At 38.6% G+C, this 19450-nt stretch overlaps 1 protein-coding gene, 1 non-coding gene and 1 pseudogene across 2 annotated transcripts in view; 1 reads left to right on the forward strand and 2 right to left on the reverse strand.

Annotated features, from left to right (window-relative positions):
• The window catches only part of NCKAP5 (NCK associated protein 5), a 744993-nt gene extending 726050 nt beyond the window's left edge, over positions 1 to 18943 (reverse strand). Inside the window, 1 exon segment of the mRNA XM_039874581.1 lies at positions 18687 to 18943. The gene's annotated coding sequence lies outside the window, so the exon portion shown is untranslated.
• LOC120612012 (uncharacterized) lies at positions 354 to 472 on the reverse strand (annotated as a pseudogene).
• On the forward strand, positions 8827 to 8929 carry LOC120612083 (U6 spliceosomal RNA). Its single transcript, XR_005655348.1, has one exon. It is a non-coding gene; the product is annotated as a U6 spliceosomal RNA (small nuclear RNA).
• Positions 18944 to 19450: the final 507 nt, after the last annotated feature.

Below are 19450 nucleotides of genomic sequence, written 5' to 3' on the forward strand. Positions count from 1 at the left end.
AGCAGTGTATGAGGGTTCCTTTTTCTCCACATCCTCTCTAACACTTGTTATTATTTGTCCTGTTGATTATAGCTATTCTAACAGGTGTGAGATGGTATCTCATTGTGATTTTAATTTGCATTTTCCTAACAGCTAATGTGGAGCATCTTTTCATATGTTTGTTGGCCATTTGTATGTCCTCTTGAGAGACGTGTCTGTTCAGGTCTTCTGCTCATTTTTTGATTGGATTGTTTTTTTCGCTGTTATTGCGTTGCATGAGTTCTTTGGATATTCTGGATATTGGGCCCTTATCAGAGGTATTACTCACAAATATATTTTCCCATTCAGTGAAATGACAGACTTAAAAAAAAAAATGCCTACAGCACCTGGTATTCCTAGGTGATCTCCCATCCAAGTACTAACCAGGCCCGACCCTGCTTAGCTTCCAAGATCGGACAGGATCAGGCACGTTCAGAGTGGCATGGCCATTATATTTTCTCATTCAGATGTCTTTCTCTTTACCTTAGACACATAGGTTGTTTCCAAATTTTCATTATGGTCACTTAACTTTGTGAACACCCATGACCATTTGCTTCAGATAAAGCTATGACGTTAGAGATACTGTTAAATGTCCTCCACTACCTCCCTTTCATCTCAAACCATCCATTTTTGCCACCCATTTACTATTGTCTCCAGGTAAGAAGCCTCAGAACGTGTCACCTGTTTTGGGGAGCTCCGGCCCCTGGTTCACAGTTCTCCTTTCCTCTCTGGTCACTGCTATGACCAGGGGTAGAACCAATCTCCACAAAAGCTTTCTGGGCATCTTTTACACTGTGATGTGCATCCCGTCATTATATTGACAGTGTCCATTTGTATAGCCAGGTGTTAGGGTCTCGCCATCTCCTCAAACTGCTTAACCTCTAAAAACCATAACTTCCAGATACATCTTTTAGAGCAAAACCTAAAGGTCATCTGCTTCTGGATACAATATTGGAATAATGGTTAAAATTAGGGTTTTTAGAGTGATTTGGGCTTGGTGTTATAACGCTGCACAAGTTAGCTTCTTTGAGTCTCAACTTTTCTGATTTACAAAATGCAAATCACAACACTACTATACTATAGATAGGATCACAATACTATTTACATTATAGGGTTGCTATAAGGATTAAGTAACTCATATGAAGTACTTAGCAGAGCACATAGTAAGTGTTCAAGAAACATTAGCTATTAAAATTAGCTATATACAATTGCCTTTTGTGTAGGTCCCTGGAAGTTTCATATACAATACTATTATTTCAATACAATATTATCACTGCTAACCTCCAGAAATGAACTTTTCATTAGCACCAAAACCTTCTAGTCTTTTGACTGTCATTATGCAACCAGGCCATCAGCCCTCTCTCATCTTCATTTCTCCTGTATCCATCCTAGACTCTTCCACCTGCCTCATATGGTCCTTCATGAAAACATACTTCTTATCTCCCTAAAAATAATCAATATTTGTTTTTTTTCCTTTACATGCCCACAACTTGCTCTCCTCTCAAGTACTTCATTCAGACTTCTATTGTAGTGAGGACTCCTACATAATGACAGGTGTTTACATGTCTGTCTTTCCCACTAGATTGTTTTCCCTTAAGTATGGAAGCCACAGTTCACTTACCTAGTTATCCCTAATCCCAATGCTGAATGTTTGGGACAAGCTATGCTTATTTGAAATAAAATTAAACTCCTGAGCAATGGATTTCTTTGTAAATAACTTATGCTGCTTCACGCCTATTTAGAAATTGCAGGTGATTTGTATCTTACAGCTTTGATTTATATCTCAAATTAAACACTGCCATCTCTAGAAACTGTAATTCATACAGAAAGAAACTGAGATTCTCTTCTTCTTTTATATTACCTTTGGTACTTCAGATTACTTATCTGGAAAAAATAAATCCCTTTCTCATAATCCCATGAAATAGTCTCTCAGAATCTCTCCTTATTAAAATATATATAAATAAATATACATGTCTACACACATTCATGTATTAAGATATTTTTGAAAAGTAATACATGAATATATTCTCAAAGTAAAAATTAAAATATTGAAACCTATATGGAAAACAGCAAAACTTTTTCCTCTTCACAAACTTCCAATTATATCCTCCCTAATAAGAAAAAAAAACTATTACTAATTTGTTATATTTCTAGAACTTTTTCTGGCCAATTACCTAAATACATACATACATATATAAAGTTTTTGAAACTATGTAAAATATAAAAATGGTACCCTAGTCTACATATTTTTTGACAACTTGAAGTTTTTTGTTTTTTGTTTTTTTTTACTTAATAATATCAAATAGGTCTTTCTATGTGAGTACAAATAGCTCTTCTTTATTCTTTTCATGGCTACATGGGTCCATAGCGTGAACACCACATTATTTGTTTGACTCTTCCCTTATCGATGGACATTTAGATGTAAATATTTATCACTATTACAAATGATGCCACAATGTGCATTTTGGTACATACCTCTTTGCACATATAAACTATTTTTAAGGATAAATAGCTAATGGTCCCCTCCACTTTTGAATACATCCAAATTTCTATCAATCTAATTCACTGACTCCTTCCTACTGTGTTTCAATGATGCTTATATTTTCAGTCCAGAAAGGCAGAAAATGATGCCCACAAGTTCTCAGAACTATAATGATCAGCCTTCATAATCAAATTCACATCTCACTTAAATTCACATCTCTTCCTATACAACAATTCGCTTTCAAGTGACTTTATGTCACTAACCCAGAACTCCATGCCCGCATTCTTCAGTGCTATTCTAATCACAACCTCACCTTAACGGTAATTCTCAATAGTTTGGAAAATCAGATGAAGGATACACAAGAAGGCAGAACTCCCACGATCCCTGGGCAACAAGGGCTCATGAAAAGTCCTGATCAGGTCTCAGGAAGGATCCCACCCAAAAGGAAATAGAGAAGCATGGAACCAAATATCAAAGGCAACTGGTGTAGAGAATTTGAGACTAAAATCAACTCTTTATTCAGCTAATTTCCTTCATTATCTGTTACAGACTATTGAACTTTTTGCTTAAGCTATTCTTGGCAAAACCTCTGCCTGTTCCTGACAGAAGTCAGTGTGGCAGGAGATGCAGAAATAGCTGAGCTGGGTTGCCAATTTGCAAGGGGGTTTCCAGGCAGGGCTCTGTATCCAGAGCTGCTTTATCAAGGAAGCTGACCAACATGCTCAGTTCTCACTTTCCTCCACCCATGGTCAGCACAGATTTGATAAGCTGGAGGCCAAGACAGAGAGCGAAGGCAATGATGGAAATTTTGAGGTACATATGAACTCTAAAAATATACATTCTTGTTTCAGTTGATCAGCACCACAGCGTAGCAGTTGATGGGTTGCACGGCTGCCTGTGAGTTCTGCTGTCGCACAAGGGCAGCCTCCAAATTCAATGGCTTCAGGAGCTAACACTCTGACACCTCTGCATGCTAGATGCTACTAGCTCTGAAAATCTACATTGTAAAATGCTTCCCTTAGTGCTCACTAAGTATACATCTACCACATCTAAGAAACAAAACTGAGATATTTTGAAGTCATATGTGAGAATTTTATAGCCTTAAAAGAACATAGGATGGAATCATGGGGGTGGAAGAGGCATATTTCAATGGTTCAAATGCTTATTTTTTTAAAGATTTTTAATGGCTTGAGCATAATCCCAATGAGATCTGAGAAAATGGCACAAAAACCTCTCAATTAAGCAGAAAATAATTTTGATTTTAATAGAAAGAAAGATTAATACTATTGGTTAAAGTTCCCTGGAATTATTTTGGTTTGCTACAGCAGTGGTCCCTAACCTTTTTTGGCACCAGGGACTGGTGCTCCTATGAGAATCTAATGCCTGATGAGCTGAGGTGGAGCTGAGGCGGTGATGCTAGCACTGGGGAGCAGCTGTAAATACAGAGGAAGCTTTTCTCTCTGGCCCATCACTCTCCTCCTGCTGTGCGGCCCAGTTCCTAACAGGCCACAGACTGGTTCTAGTCTGCGGCCCAGGGTTGGGGACTCCTGTGCTACAGTGCTAAGTTTGATTAGTTGAATTTACAAATCTGAGGGTACATAAAATAATATTTTGTCTGACTGAAATGACAGAAACAGAAACCCTGAAACTCAAATGCATGCACTCATTCACATATGCACACATTCCTGCATATGCACATGCACACATGCGCGCACACACGCGCGCACACAGCACACATTTTACCATGCCCATCTGGATCTTCAGATACATTCAAATACATTCAAAAGAAAGCCGAGGGCAAAAATGTACCCCACTGAGAAGAATCTAAGTTAAAAGGGACTCATCATTGCCCAAGAGATTATATATTTTCAAAACATTAGAAGAGGCTTAAAAGGAGTATTTATAGAAGTAAAATTTATCAGATTTTCTACAATGACTGCCTCTGTAGGACTTCCCTAGAGGATTCTCTAACTCTGTATGATAAACCTGCTGCCCCACTCAATTATGTTCCATTTACCGAGTACAGCTTGCATTATAACATTTCAAGTGATATCACAGATGTGTGCTTTGGCATAAGGGCATGGCTGCCATCCTGAATGAAGCTTTGGAAAGGGAAAGGTCAGTGCCTGACGACTGAGGGGACTCCTCCGGCCCTGCGTCTAGAATATGCCGGTTCATAGAACCAGGAGGCTAAAAAATATACACCCCGGTCAAAAGTCATTTCTGGCAGACAAAACACTTTGAAAAACACAAAGAATCCTCCTATTAATTCTAAAATCTTATCTATGCCTTGTGCTAGCTTGGCATACTTGAGTCCACAAAAAAAAAGAGCAATTAATTGTTCAATGTTTTAAAAGACAGGAGAAGGGAGCGGGGGAAGGAGACAAGGTGGGGCGGGGAGAGAGGAAGGAACACCGCACCAAGACCAAACCTTTTCTTATCAGTGCAACCATCGCGCTTTCGTTTTCTGAACACTGTTCCTATATGCTCCAATTGTACAAGCTGTGATGAGGACATGAAAAAAGTATAAGTTAGAGTCCATGATTTAGCAAGTTTTACTGTTGCCAGGGAAATGAGATTCGTGTACATTAAAGTATTAGAGAAAAGTGCATTGTTTTTCTGTTTATTTCTAACCTCATCCCCCCCAAGGATTTGTGATTACTTAAAAATATATATATACACAAAAACAAAATGATAAATAAATAATTGAGGAAGTACAGCCAAAGGGAAGATACAAGTAGAAAAATAATAAAACCAGGTCTCAGATTAAATAAAGAAATGTACAATATGCTGTCCACACTAGGGGTGACCTATAAATTAGGCTTAAAGTTTGGAGTACCTTAAGCACAGGCAGTAAATCACACAGGACACTATGTACAGCACTGACTTGTGTCAAAATGAGAGGACAACCACTGCCAAACCTAGCTGCCCAGTGATATCAACTGAGAAGGTTTTTAAAAAACTCAGTAACGAACCAGAATTCCTGGGTCAGGCAGAGAAAGATGGAATGTCGAGAATCTGCATTCTTAAAAACCTCCCTGAAGGAATAATGATGATGTCAGCCCTCATCCTGGGAACCACAGCTGTAGGGCTTTAGAAATGGAAAGGAAAAAAAAAAATCCTCCTGAAATCAGATTGCAAGAATTATGGAGGACGTGAAACTCAAGCTGGGCTTCTAAGTTTGGACGGCGCTTCGATGTGTGAAGATGAGGATAGAGGACGTTCCAAATGGAGGTGAGGGCATGAGCCAAATCACAGAGGTAGGAGGCAGCCTAATGTCATGGAGGGGACTGTACCATCCCTAGTCAATCTGGAGTGGATGTGAGGGGCCCTGTGACACTATTTGATATATCCCTTAATCCATTCAATTTTAATTAAATCACAAAGAAATTAAAGAGTCTACATACACGATGAAGGATAAAACTAAAATAGAGATAAGTGGAAATGTATGTATTAGTTATCTGTTGCTGTGCAGCAAATTACCACAAATTAAGTGGCTTAAAATAATTCACATTTATTATCTCACAGCTGTCATGGGTCAGGAATTTAAGAATAGCTTAGCTGAGACCTCTGCTCAGGTCCCATGAGGCTGAAGTTAAGATGTCAGCAAGCCTGAGGTCTGATGTGAGGCCTGGAGTTTTCTTCTGAGCTCATGTGGTTGTTGACAGAATTTCCTTGCAGCTGTAGAACTCATAGCAACTTGATTTTTAAAGGTCAGAGGGAGAATCTCTGAGGCTTCGATTTGCTGACCTCTATACAATCTTTAAGGGACTTGCTTGATTAGGACAGAGCCACCCAAGAAAACTTTTTTTTTTTATAACTTAAAGTCAACTGATTAGGAACCTTAATTTCATTTGCAAAAATCCCCCCTTTGCCATATAATTTAATGAAATCAGAGGAGTGATGTCTATCATATTTTCAGGCCCTGTCCACACTCCAGAGAGAATTACATACCAGGTGCATATACAACAGGGGGTTTGGACTTTGGGGTTCATCATAGAGCTCTGTCTACCACATAGTATAAAGATGAGAGAATAAAAATCTGTAAATAAGCATAATATATGAGCCAACAGAGCCCTTGTAATTAAACATGTAAATTTGACTCTGAGATTCCTGGCAGTTGAAGTAAAAAGGAGACATAGAGTTCTGTTCAGTTTCTAATACTAACTCATACAAGATATTTCTCATGTTTTTACACAGGAATAATGAAACGATGAGCATCAGCACCAAGTAGAGAAATAAGATAGAATTAGGTGGAATTTGATCCAAATATCTCTTTTTAAGTAGGGGATGTTTGCCCCCACCCCCACGCCTCGGGGAATCAGCAATAATGGGAACACAGTTCAGTGGGGTGTTTGATCGGTATCAGGTACCATGGGCTGGTGATTGGGGCACCCATAACAGTGATTAACTATGAAGAGACACCATGAGTTATTCCAGGGAAAGTGAAAATACTGAAGTACAAACATAAACTTAAGTTAGAAATCAAAGAGATCAAATGTGTGGACGAGACGGAAGCAGAAGTTCAGGTACTATGGTCTCCAATGAGTCTCGCAGAAAGGTTGCCTTGTTCTTGCTGGCCCTGTGAATGTTATCTGGCCACCTTCCTGTGGAACAGCTTTCCCCCTGGGCATCTTACAGGCATCACTTGATCTTGGACAGAGCTGATCAAATACCTCTGCTTCGCTTTATAGTTCTCATAATTGGTTCTAAGTATTCAGGAGGGTTAACTGTGTCAAACTGTGTTCAATTCACACTACAATAAACCTGTGGTTGCATGCAAACTACTCTCCTTTCTTCCATCTACTAATATATCACCTCTTTTTATGACCCCACTCATTTCTTCCACTTCCTGTTCAGGCTCTTCCCTGAATAGCCTCACTCATAGAATCAGTATTGTCTGTGTATCATTCCTGTTTACTCACGTCTTGTCTCCTACCATCTGACCATCTGGTCCACAGAACCGACCTGTTTTAACCTCTTTCATCTTTCAGTTTCCATAGAGCTGTTGATTTAGAAAGCCTACAGATGGACGAGGCCTTGAAATCCTTCAGCTCGCCTTCCTTCCCAGTGAAGACCATCCATCACTATCTGAGCACTTCTGGGGACAAAGCTATTTCATATGGTCCCACATGAATTTCCATATGATCAAAAAGTCCTGACTAATATTAGGCCACACTGCTTCTCTTTAACTTTCACCCTTAAGTAGCAGTGCAAGTTAAGCAGTGTTCTCTTGAGTAAACTAAAACACCACCTTCACCTTCAAATGTTGTGAATGGGAATATAAATTGGTACAACCACTTTAGAAAACCGTTTGGCAGTGCCTCCTAGATACCCTAAGATGCAGCAATCACATACACCCACATATTTACACTCAACAAATATATATTTGTTTGTTCACCAAGAGACATGTACTAGAATATTCACAGCAGCACTATTTATAATGGTCCCAAACCGGAAACTATCCAAATGCTCATTAACAGTAGAAAGAACACATTTTGATACAGTCGCACAATGGGATACTATATAATAATCATGAAAACTCTACAACTGAACACGGTAATATGAATGAATCACATAGATACAATTTGAATGACAGAAACATGTACATATTGTGTGTATATGTTCCATTTTTATAAGGTACAAAACCAGGAAAAATTAATCTGTGTTACTAAAAGTCAATATGTTTATTAACTTAGGGGTGTGACTGAATGAGGTTTGAGAAGGGCTTCTGAGGTGCTGGTGACACTTGCTGGTCTAGCAGCTAAAAGCATGGGCATACTCAGTTTGTAAAAAATTATCAAGCTGCATACTTATGTGCAGTTAACTGTATATATATTCCAAGAAGGTTCAAAAATTCTCTTCCTCCTCTAAATAAGCTGAATAAATAAAATTTCTCTAGTCATTTCTCATAGATATGTGTTCTAGATCATCTAGAATGTTCAAGATCCTAGTCATCTATGTATAAAACCTTTTAATTTGGCAAAGCTCTGGTCATTCGTTTGGAATTTAATCATACTGATTGGTTTGTAGTGTATTTTAAATATCCACATGGGTTCTTTCATCCAACACACTGTAAGCCCCATAAAGACAGGTATTTTCCCTTTGGATTCTCCAGATGCACAAATATTCACACTCAGAAATACTCTTCTTAGCAAGTGCAGATAAAGGAGATTGAATTTATCTGAGGCCTATTTGATAAATCAATCCAAGTATTTTCTACCTCTAAAAAAATAATAAATATTTAATACTAATTTACCTGGTGAAGCCAAATTTTATTTGGCTCTCTTCCATCGAGTTGATCTAAAAACTGACCTTTGTTGTTCTTGCTTCAGCGGCACATATAATAAAATTCGAACAATACAGAGAAGATTAGCATGGCCCCTGGGTGTAGATGACACATAAAAACTAAACTTTGCCCTGATTTATGAACCCTTTTCAGATGCTTCTCTATGGAAAGGTGAAGACTATTATGAAGCAGATCCCTCTAAAAGATCTGATAAGGTATTTTTTATTTCTATTTCTTTTGTCTTCATCATTCATAAATTGACCTAATGTCTGAACTCCTTTCTTATAATTTTCTCTTCTCAAGGAAGAAACATACTAATTTGGCGATGAAACCATGAGAAAGAAGCATTCTTATTCATGTAAAGTTAGTCAATTAGTGGGATCATCCTTGCTAAAGATGAGATACACGAGTAATGGAACACAAACCACATCTCTAATGAAAAGAAAGAATTTGGGGTTCTAAATAACAGAATGAAAATGCTTTTGATGTGAGTAAGGCTTCTGGCTGATAACTTATCTTTCCAGAGCAAATATTGCCAAAGAAATCTGCATACATTCACATCACAAATTCTGTTTTTCTGCTTGCACACTCATTTGCACTCTTGGCATCTGGTATGCTTGGTTGCTGCACCAAGTTTGCTAAATTTTCCTTTCACACTTTGCAGTTTTTCCCAGTGAATACTTATGGGCACTTCAAAGAACAAACAGTAAAGAGAGAGGCCAGCTCCTCGGACAGATTCATATTTGTCACCAGGCCACCTTTATAACCAAAGGCTCAGTCTATACAAGTACAACCCAGCCCATCCCAGGTTTTGTATCTGTATATACACAAATATACAAATACAAATCTATTTTTATTTATGTATTTATATACAAATTTATGTATATTTAGATGTAGATAGAGACGATACAGATATAAAAAAGCCAGATTAAATTATGAATCTGCAAAGATTCTTACCAAGTCCACTGAAGAACTATCTCTAGAAAATTGGAGACACATGTCAGTGCTTTATAAAGATCATACAAAACAGAATGAAAATCTAAGAAAGCTAGTCATACAGAAACTATTTAATCAAAGAGTAAAGACAATTATAACATCTGTTAATCTTCTGTGGAGGTTATAATTAAATGCTTTGGAGAAATACCCTTTTAAGGGTGATCTTTAACATCTGTCATGAGGACACACAGCATTGTGCAGTGATGAATCACTTCGGCACTTCGGGAAAAGAGGACTTCTAGAGCTCACAGGCACTGCGAAAGTCCCCATGCACATGGCCCAGACCTGTGCCCATGTTCCTGGGGCAAGGGCTTTGCTCTTCAGTGCTCTGTGTTGTGAGTCAGATTGCTTGCACTGAGTGTTATGGAATAACAGGATAACAGGGCCAGAAATGGCCGTGGGACTATCTGATTTCCTCCTTCACTTTGCAGATGGGGCCACTTGATCCCTTGTCCTACAGCTGGCTTGTATCATGATTTTATGAGCAAGGTTTTTCAATCTCTGTCCTGATTACACTCCACTCCACCATGCTGCTTGCTCCTTTGGTTTCGCTTTTACTTTGGCTTGTAATTTGGATGTGTTCTTTGTTAAACAGGACCAGCATTAGAACGAGGCCCTAGGATATCTGAAATTTATGAAGAGGTTGAAAAACTGAAATAATTCCCTTTTCCTCTATACCCCTGTCCACTGAGAATTATTCACTGACCATTATTCATTTCTCCTCTACTATCCTTTCTGGGGAAAAAAGAGGAAAAGGAGAGGTAAATAGAGATAAAGAAGAAGAAGAGCAAAAGGGATGAGAAAATAGAGAGAGAGATGGAGAGAATATTGAAATATATACGGAAAGAGAAAAAGGTGGGGTTAGAGAGAAGAGAGATGGAAAAGAGGAAGTGACCAGAAGAAGTTAGAGAAGGTGGTCCAAGGATGTAGAAAAAGAGTATCAAGTTAAAACCCCATCAAAAGGATCTGAATACTCCTTATACCCATCCTACTCCATAACCTGGTTCCACTGTACTTCATATAAGCAGTTCTATACATACGTAAGACCACAGGATCTGGCAGTTTTGCCAAACAAAATGCAGAGTTGATAAAGCCAGGGACATCACATAAACAGATGCAATGTGTTGAGCAATGAAAAATATGCACATATGGTGAGAACATAATAAATGCACTCACAGCCCAGGAGGGGGTTGGGGATGGGCAGTCTCCGTGGTATTTGTTTGGGGCTTCGAATACCAATAGGTGCCAAAATGCTGAGCAAATGAGGCTCTTGACATTTGGCATGGGGCTTAAACAAATCCTGATGACCTTGACACATAGTGCTGTCATCAGTCCTCTCATTTCCCTTCATCACCCTCTCCTAAGGGCCCATTATGTCTTCAATGATAAGGAGCCAATCTTGATGATAATGGTCCCCATGTATCAGGATTCTCTTGTTATGCTGGCACTCCAGGTACTTTATCTCAGTTAATCCTCACAATGATCCTATAACAAGGTAACATGATCTAAATATCTGGTTCAGTCTTACTGTGTAATCTGGAACACATCAACCTCTTAAAACCTTGGTTTTCTCATTTATAAAATGGGATTAATAGTAGTATCTATATCAAAGGGCTACTTTAAGGATAAATACAAATAGAAAAGCACAACAGGGCCAGACACATTGTTAGCACTTCATAAGTATTAGGTGAAATCATTGTTGATATTAGTACATTTTATGAACAAGTAAACCAAGTTCAATAAAGTTAAATAAGCTGTCCCAAATCAATGGAGATCGGAACAGAGATTAAAACCCAGGTTCATTCAAGGGTAAATGCCAAATGGGCATGAGCCGTGGCTATTTGTTTTCTGTTACTCGTTCTGTATTAACTGACTCCAAAGATTCTAATCTTTCTAGTTATGATGCAGCCTCTCAGGAAAAAGGTATCCAGAAAATCTCCAGCCCAGCCTGGGAAACATGAAAGGGTGTATTACTCAGCTCAGAACATCTTCTGCTTCCCATTCCCTTGTCCACATCAATGAGAAAAGAAATCCTTGTCCATTCTCATATTCATTTATTCTCATACCTATAGAGCCCTCATGTGACGAATGCCATGAATATTAATGTATGCATGACTAGAAATAAACAGGCAATCTCTCACTCTTTGAAAGTTAGGTAAAAAAGCAATACCGTGTCTTTATGCCCTGAGTCAGCAAGCATTTGAATGCCGTGAGATCTGAATGTCATCAGTTGGGTTATAAAAAGAAAGGTTTTCACAAGTGTAAAAATGAAGAGGAGAAAGCACTAAAGTCCGCTTGCTTATACCCGTCCATTTACCAAACACTTATTGAGTAACTACCATTTGCCAGCCACTATTCTAGATGCTAAGGCTACAATATTAAACAAAACAGAAACAGCCTCTGCCTTCATGGAACTTATAGCCTAGATGCAGAGATGTTCTCAATCAAATAGATGACCACATATTTAATTACACTAGTGATAAGTGCTATAAAACAAGTATCTGAAGCTACCGGAGTATGTAAAAAGTAGGGAAAGCTTTCCTGAGGAAAAGCCATTTAGGCTGAGCAGGAGTTGTCTCAGTGAGGATCAGGGACAGACAGGGGAGCTTTCCTAAGGAGAGATATGGGTAAATAGGAGGAGCTGAAATTAAGCCAGTGAGCAGGAAGAGAACAGCTTGCACTAAGACACACATTAGAAAAGTCAACTCAATACCCCATGACTCTGTTTCCTTCACTGGACATGACCGCAATGGGTCTGAATCCAGGGCATCCTGTAGAGTGAGAAGATTCTGCTCCAGGTGCAGGGAACAGAAAACTCGTTTCTGCTGAGAACGGGGCTCACTCAAATATAGGAAGCAAGCATAAACTATTCCTAGGAAAGAAAAAACCATCATTATTTTCCTCCATATTCAACAGCCAATACTACTTTCTCAAAGGGCTGACACAGTGCTCCAGCTCCAAAAGAAATGTCATGCATAGATTTCACGACTTAGTATCCAAAGTCCTGGTTTGGTTGATGGGTTATTAATGATCTAACTGAATTCCCCAATTTCCACCTAAGAAAACAATGGAAATGAAAATGAAAAGTTAAGACTTCTAATTTCTCCAGCTAGACAGTACAATTCACTTAAAAAAAAAAATTATTTTGGTGGTTTTACTACTATTAATCAGGTAAAAACAATGGCTTCTTTAACAAGGTAACTGTTGCAATTGGTTTGTATGTGAAAGTTTATTCAGTTTAATAAGGCCCTCTACTGGCAATCTCCAAAAACACAGCCTCTTTCAAATTATTTCAAGTAAACTATTTTAATCACTCCCAGAAATAAAGTATCTCACATTCCTGACTATACAAATCTGGACTGAAGGAATGAGTGAGAAGAAAATGAGAAAAAGAAGAATGAGAAAAATAAATGTCATTTTGAGCGGGACATTCATTTACCTCTTCATAATATTACATGAAGAAGTATCATTTGCTTCCCTGATGAAGTCAACAGAACTCAAAAACAAAGGGTATTTATTACATTAAAATGTATCGAGTATTCATGGAACCATAAAACCAAATTGTCAATGTTATTTACCCATATAAACCATATTGCTTCTATCTTTTTACCCACATATAAGCAAATTACTATAATTAGAATAAAAGAAATGTTGAAGGCAGGCCTTTTAAACTACTTCTGGTATAGCACGACTAATAAATAACTTCTCCCACTTGACAATTGACCAAAAAACAGTATATGATGACTTGAGAATTTAATTATTTGTATAGGAAGAATTTTTTAAAAGTTATCTTTGACACATTTGTTAAAGGACTGTTGGAACAACTGGGAAATTTTAACTATAAGTTCCTAGAAAACTAAGTAAATTTTTTAAATGAGGCAATTATTATCTTTAGGAAAAAATATTTTTAACAGGAGGGAAATACAAAAACAATAAATGATTGAATCAACAGTAAACATTATTCATGATGATGACATAATAAACACCACTAAATATACATTTAATCAACAATTGTGATATAATTCCTTGGCGAATAGGAAAGGTATGGGAGATGTGAGATATATATATTATAATCTACCATAATAGGAAATAGATATTATAAATAGATATAAAAACATTCTTTAGAAATACCACAGAAAGAGCATCTACAAGAGTAGAAAAAGCCTCTGAGGAGCAGGACTGGGGAATGGGGAGAGGAGGGTGGCTCAGGGGACAGCAAGATACTTATATATATGTATACATATATACATATGCAATTCTTCATTATACATATATAAACATTTTAGTACTATCATTCAGTATATATACAGAATGATATGCACATGTATTTATATATAATATATATAGTTATATATTAATATAAACATTTTAGTACCAATTGGTTTTCTAAATTATGAGCACATATTAATTAAATGTTTAAAAGTTTCTAAAAACAGGTTAGCACTGACAATGGAAATCATTTGGGACATGTCTCTGGGGCTGACCTGGCTCGATGTTCCGTTTCTAGATTCTTTTTGCCAAATGAAGCAAGTGCTCTTAACAGAGCAGCTTCTCAGACATGCATCTTGACAGTAACACTCGTTCCCACATTTCAGAACTAACAGTTCCTCTTTCAACACTACACTCTTTATCTGCCATATTATTATTTGAGCTTATATTCCAAAACGGGTTTGGGACTTTCCTCTTGAACTGAGTCCATTGGGTTTCTACAGTGCATCCAAATTCTACTCAAAGGAATCACTAATCCAGAAAGTTTATTTCTAAGGGGAGAGATCTGGTTTCTTGCCCTGAAAATACCAGATTAATTTATGTAACTACTGGGAAGTACCTTGTATAATCAAGGCTTCTAAATCAACACGACACACTTCATTAGACAAGTATGTATTGGGGCACAGTAAATGTTGTGGGCAATGTTCTATGAATCCGAGAAATTTATTATTTCATTTACAAAGAAAGTGCAATTGGGAATCCAAAATTTCAAAGGCATTAAACTTTGCAGAATTAGAGAAGTAGAGAAAAATAAGGCTTGTGTTTAACTGGTTTTATGACTTGTCAATCTTCAGCCTCAACCATTCTGGCTATTTAAATCTACTATCACAAAATATTACCACCTTTCTTGGTAAACTTTTCTAGGCACCAACCAAAAGGCCAACTACTATTTCCATTTTTTTTCCCACCTAAATCGCCTGGATTACTCCTGACCAAGCTGAATTTAGCCTTCCATCAGCCATACTAAGAATGCAAATATCTTGATTTTGAGCCATAAACTTAGGCTAATCTGCAAGCGGATTCATATCTCATATTAAAAGAAAAGCAAAAGTACCAAAGGACTGGGCATGGGCTTTAAACAATCCTGAAAGAATAAAAATGTAAATAAATCACCAGTTCACCTGACTGGCACCTAGAGGTATTCATCTGATTTGCCGCTCTGTCAGTACAATCATTGCGGGGGAAGACAAGAAAAATCAAAATTTCATAATGGGCAAAGCTTCTGAGAAAAACAGCCTTCCACATCCAGAGTGCAGTACAATGGAAGGCCAAAGGTGTCCTCTCAGGATTCAAATCTCGCCTCTCCCTCTTACCACCCATGTGACCATTGCACATGACTTCACCTTTCCAAACCTCAGTCTCTCTGCCTGGAAAATCAGGAAAATAATCATAAAGAGATAACACTTGCAAAGAACTTAGAAGTACACTCGATAAACAGTAATCACACAAAAACACAGTTTAAATTTTCTCTGACAGGGCCCATTGAGCATATATTCATAAATTTTTTTTCATCTTTTATTGGGAACTCACACTATGCCAGGTGCTGAACTATGCATGAGATTAAAAATTTGGCAGGGGCCTAGAGGATCGATTGGGTGGATAGAGAGGTGCCACCGGCAGGAATATAAAGGTGTAGCTGCGCTAAAGAACATACGAGCCCAGCACATTCGGTTTACAGGAAGCAGCTCTGGTGGCTAAGCCACTAATTTCCACCCATACCATCTGAGAAACTTTAATTTTGCCTGAATCTGACTCTCATCTGGCAGATGCTGATTCATTAAGTCTGGGTTGGGACATGGGCATCTGCAAGGTAAATAATAATGACAACAGCTAATACTCATTAGTACTCATATATGCCCGGTATTGTGCTAAGTGTTTTAACTGTAATAATTTATTTAATCCTCCCCCCAGGCCTCCATAAGATAAGCACTTTTATTACCTACATTTTAAGATGAAAAATTGAAACAAAAATGTTAAGTGAATTAACTAAGATCATAAAGCCAATAAGTGGTGGAAGCAGGACTTGAGCCCATGCAGTGTGTTTCCAGACCATGTCTTCGATCACTATGCCATGCTGCACCTCAACCCTCTACGGAAGATTCAGGTCAGCTCTCAGGCCAAGAACCTCTGGAACAGATATACAAATACATGCGGGGAGTAGAGAGAGATGAGCCAGTATAGGTTGGCAGGCATCAGATCAGGCACAGCCTTGTTTCCATGCTGAGGAAGCTGACATTGAGGGCCTTCAACCACAGTGAAGAATTTAAAGCTACTCAGCACACTTATGTGATATTTTTGTCAGCCAAGTGCGGAGGCCTGGGTGCTTGATGCAGGCAAAGAGATATTTAAGATTAGCAATAGACTCATTCATTTCTTTAGAATCATACATTGAACAACTACTCTGTACTAGGTGCCATGGATACAGGAAGTTATTAAAACATAGCCCCTGTTTCCAATAGAATAACTGTGGCAAAGAGCTCTAAATCCCACAGAAAAAGTCAGCACAAGAAGCCATGAAAGTTCAAAGAAGAAAATCATCACTCTGATCTAGAGAGTCCACAGAGGCATCTCATAGGCATGGGGGTCAGAGGCAAGGAAGATTCTAGAGAGAAAAGGAATGTTGGGTGTGAGTGGAATCTAACTGATGTTAGAATCTGAGGTCCACGCTGCAGGAAGAAAATAAAGGGGGAGGAGGAATCAACAAGAAAGTGAAGAGAAGTTTCTACCAACAAGAGGGGCCCCAATGAGAAGGAAGAAAAACCAGGTAAAATCAATATGAAGTCTGAGACATAAAAGAAAAGCAGAAGCACAAAATATCAGAGCCGAGAACCACCTTCTGTCTCTCAACCTGTACCTGGTTCCAAACGCCTTCTGTGCTGTCAACGGCTAGAATCGAGACCTCCATTGCCTTTCAGCAATCAGCTGTAAAATAATCACAGAGTTCTCTTTGGTCCTCTAGTAAAAATAATGAGGAACAGAGATATTAGAAAACATATTCAGAGCCAAAGACAAAACAGGAATGTTCTCTCTTTGCCAGACCACCGTGGTCTGTACACCTTCACACAGCCCTGCGCCTATAAGGAGGCCAATGAACCATGTGTAGGTCCTATTTTATAATCTGTAAGAACTAAAACATGCAACGCATGCCGCATGAGCCCAGGGACTTAGTTTCCAGTTGCAACCTTGCCACCGTCTTGCCAGTTGACTGGAGAAATTATCTCCTCTCCTTGTGCCTCGGGTTTTCTTCTGTAAAACATAAGTTTTGACTAATAATTTGAAAACCGCTTTAGCAGTAAATCCCCCTTATTTTAAATAAAAATTCACAAAAAGCACTGAGCTTTAATACATAAAACATATCCAAGCAGAATGTGCTCTGATGGAAAACTTTGGAGTGACAAACATGTGGGAGTTTGCCCACCTAAGAATTCCATGGAAAACTGTTGAATATTTTTGGACGTTTCTGATACGGGATTCTTACAACTCTCTGAGAACAAGAGAAAAAGAGAAAGGCAATGAGGGCTGTCACTGCTCTACTGTGACAGAGCAGTTGAAGTGAGGAGCAGGCCAGGTCTCCAGGATTAAGTCATGGGGCTCACATGCAGGCGGTAACAGGCTAGTCTTGCCAATACGTGCAGCAGGGCTGTCAGTTCCAGATAGCAGGAATCAACCACGATTCGCTACTGGCTGCAAGAGACTGAAATGCAGATGCTCAGCAGCAAACGCAGCAGCTTGAAGCATGCAACAGAAAGGTAAATTCACAGGACAGAACTTCCAGGCGGCCAGGTGGTCCAGTGCAGCTGTGCTAAGAGAGAGCCTGCATCCAGCACGGCCTACAGGAAGCCCACTTTTCCTATTCCTCAAAGAATATCTGGACAGTTTTAAAGAGTCAGGAGGAAGGTGAAAGAGACGATATGGATCTTGAATCCTGACTTAGCTGTGTGTCAAAGTTTGACTTTTTCAGCAGTACTTTAATTCGGATTCCTAACTAAGAAGACAAGTCAGAAGAGTGAACATTTCTCCAGATACTCAATGGGAAAAAATCCAGATAAAAATGGTTTCAAAGTGGTTTCAATTTTAAAACATTTGTCTATACTTTCAAATTCCCCAAGAATGAATGAGCTTGGGTGTGTGCGTGTATTTGGGGAGAGGGTGTAGGCAGGAGAGAAGGAGACACTGTAAACAACAAGCACATATTAGAAATCTATAAAGCACAGAAAATACCAAAGACAAAAAGTGGGTCTTCCCCTCTTGCACACCAGTTAATTAAAAATTAGCCTTTATAGTTTTCTATTAAAATTCTTAGGTCGACCTAATATATGGTTGATTGCTTTTTATTAAAAAAAAAAAAAATCCCAACCTCCTGCAGAGGCAAATGATTAGAATTCAGTACTATCTAACTATTATCTCTGTCCTGGTGCCCCGTTTTCAGAGACAAGGACTCTCCTCTACATCTAACCAGCAACTTTGGCGCATTATAATTACTAGGAACAAATGCATACTTGTGGAGGCAGCGGAGAGAGAGCCTGTAGAAATACGTAAATATCATCATCTCACTTTAAAAGGAAAGCAAGCTGTATAAATAAGACAAACTATTACAAGAGTTAAAAAAAAAAAAAATCCCAACAGTCTTACTTGCAGTTAGCTCTTCAGTCAACACATATCACAGTCCTGGAGACAGACACAGGAACTGCAACAACTCTCTCCAGCTAAAACTTTCCTCCCGAGTTTATCCTCTGTTTATTTTTGAAGCATTAAAAGGCCGCCCTAAGAGGACACATTCGGTTTTCCTGAACATCCAAAGCGGCAGCAGAGTCCTGCAGAGAATTCGGAGCAATTTTGCGGAGGCTTGCTCCCTCCGCTGCGTCTCCGCGGTTGCTCCGAGCTTGTAAATACAAGCTCCGTGGACAAAGTCCCAAATGACATCACTGGCAGCTGCTTATTGTTGAGTCTTTATTAACTGACTGTCAAAAAGAAAGGAGGGGGTGGGGAGCAAGAGTATCTTTTCTGCAGCAAAAATCGGCACCTCGGAGTAGATTCCGGTTATACATGCGTTAATAATCCCATTGATTCAAATTTTCAAGAGCCTGGTTTCTCTCAGGTCAGACCCTTTCTCCTGAAAAGAAACTGAGATCACCTCTACTAATTTACGCTGGATAAACTGAAGACGCGAAAGGAAAAGTTTAAAATGCCAGCGTGGCCACATCAAGTTGTTTACCCACCTGTTTGCAGTCTGCTTCGGGGTTTGATGGTTCGTAAATATATGAATATTAGTTATGTCTTATGTTGCCTGACAAGTTTTACTGTGACATGTACACTTGTCTAACATATACCTGTCTAACATAACCCAGGACTGCCTGGGGTTCAACTCTTTTTAGATATACTCTAAAGTTTACCTG

This window comes from Pteropus medius, unplaced genomic scaffold (assembly GCF_902729225.1).
Source record: "Pteropus medius unplaced genomic scaffold, Ma_sr-lr_union100, whole genome shotgun sequence".
Lineage (NCBI taxonomy): Eukaryota > Metazoa > Chordata > Mammalia > Chiroptera > Pteropodidae > Pteropus > Pteropus medius.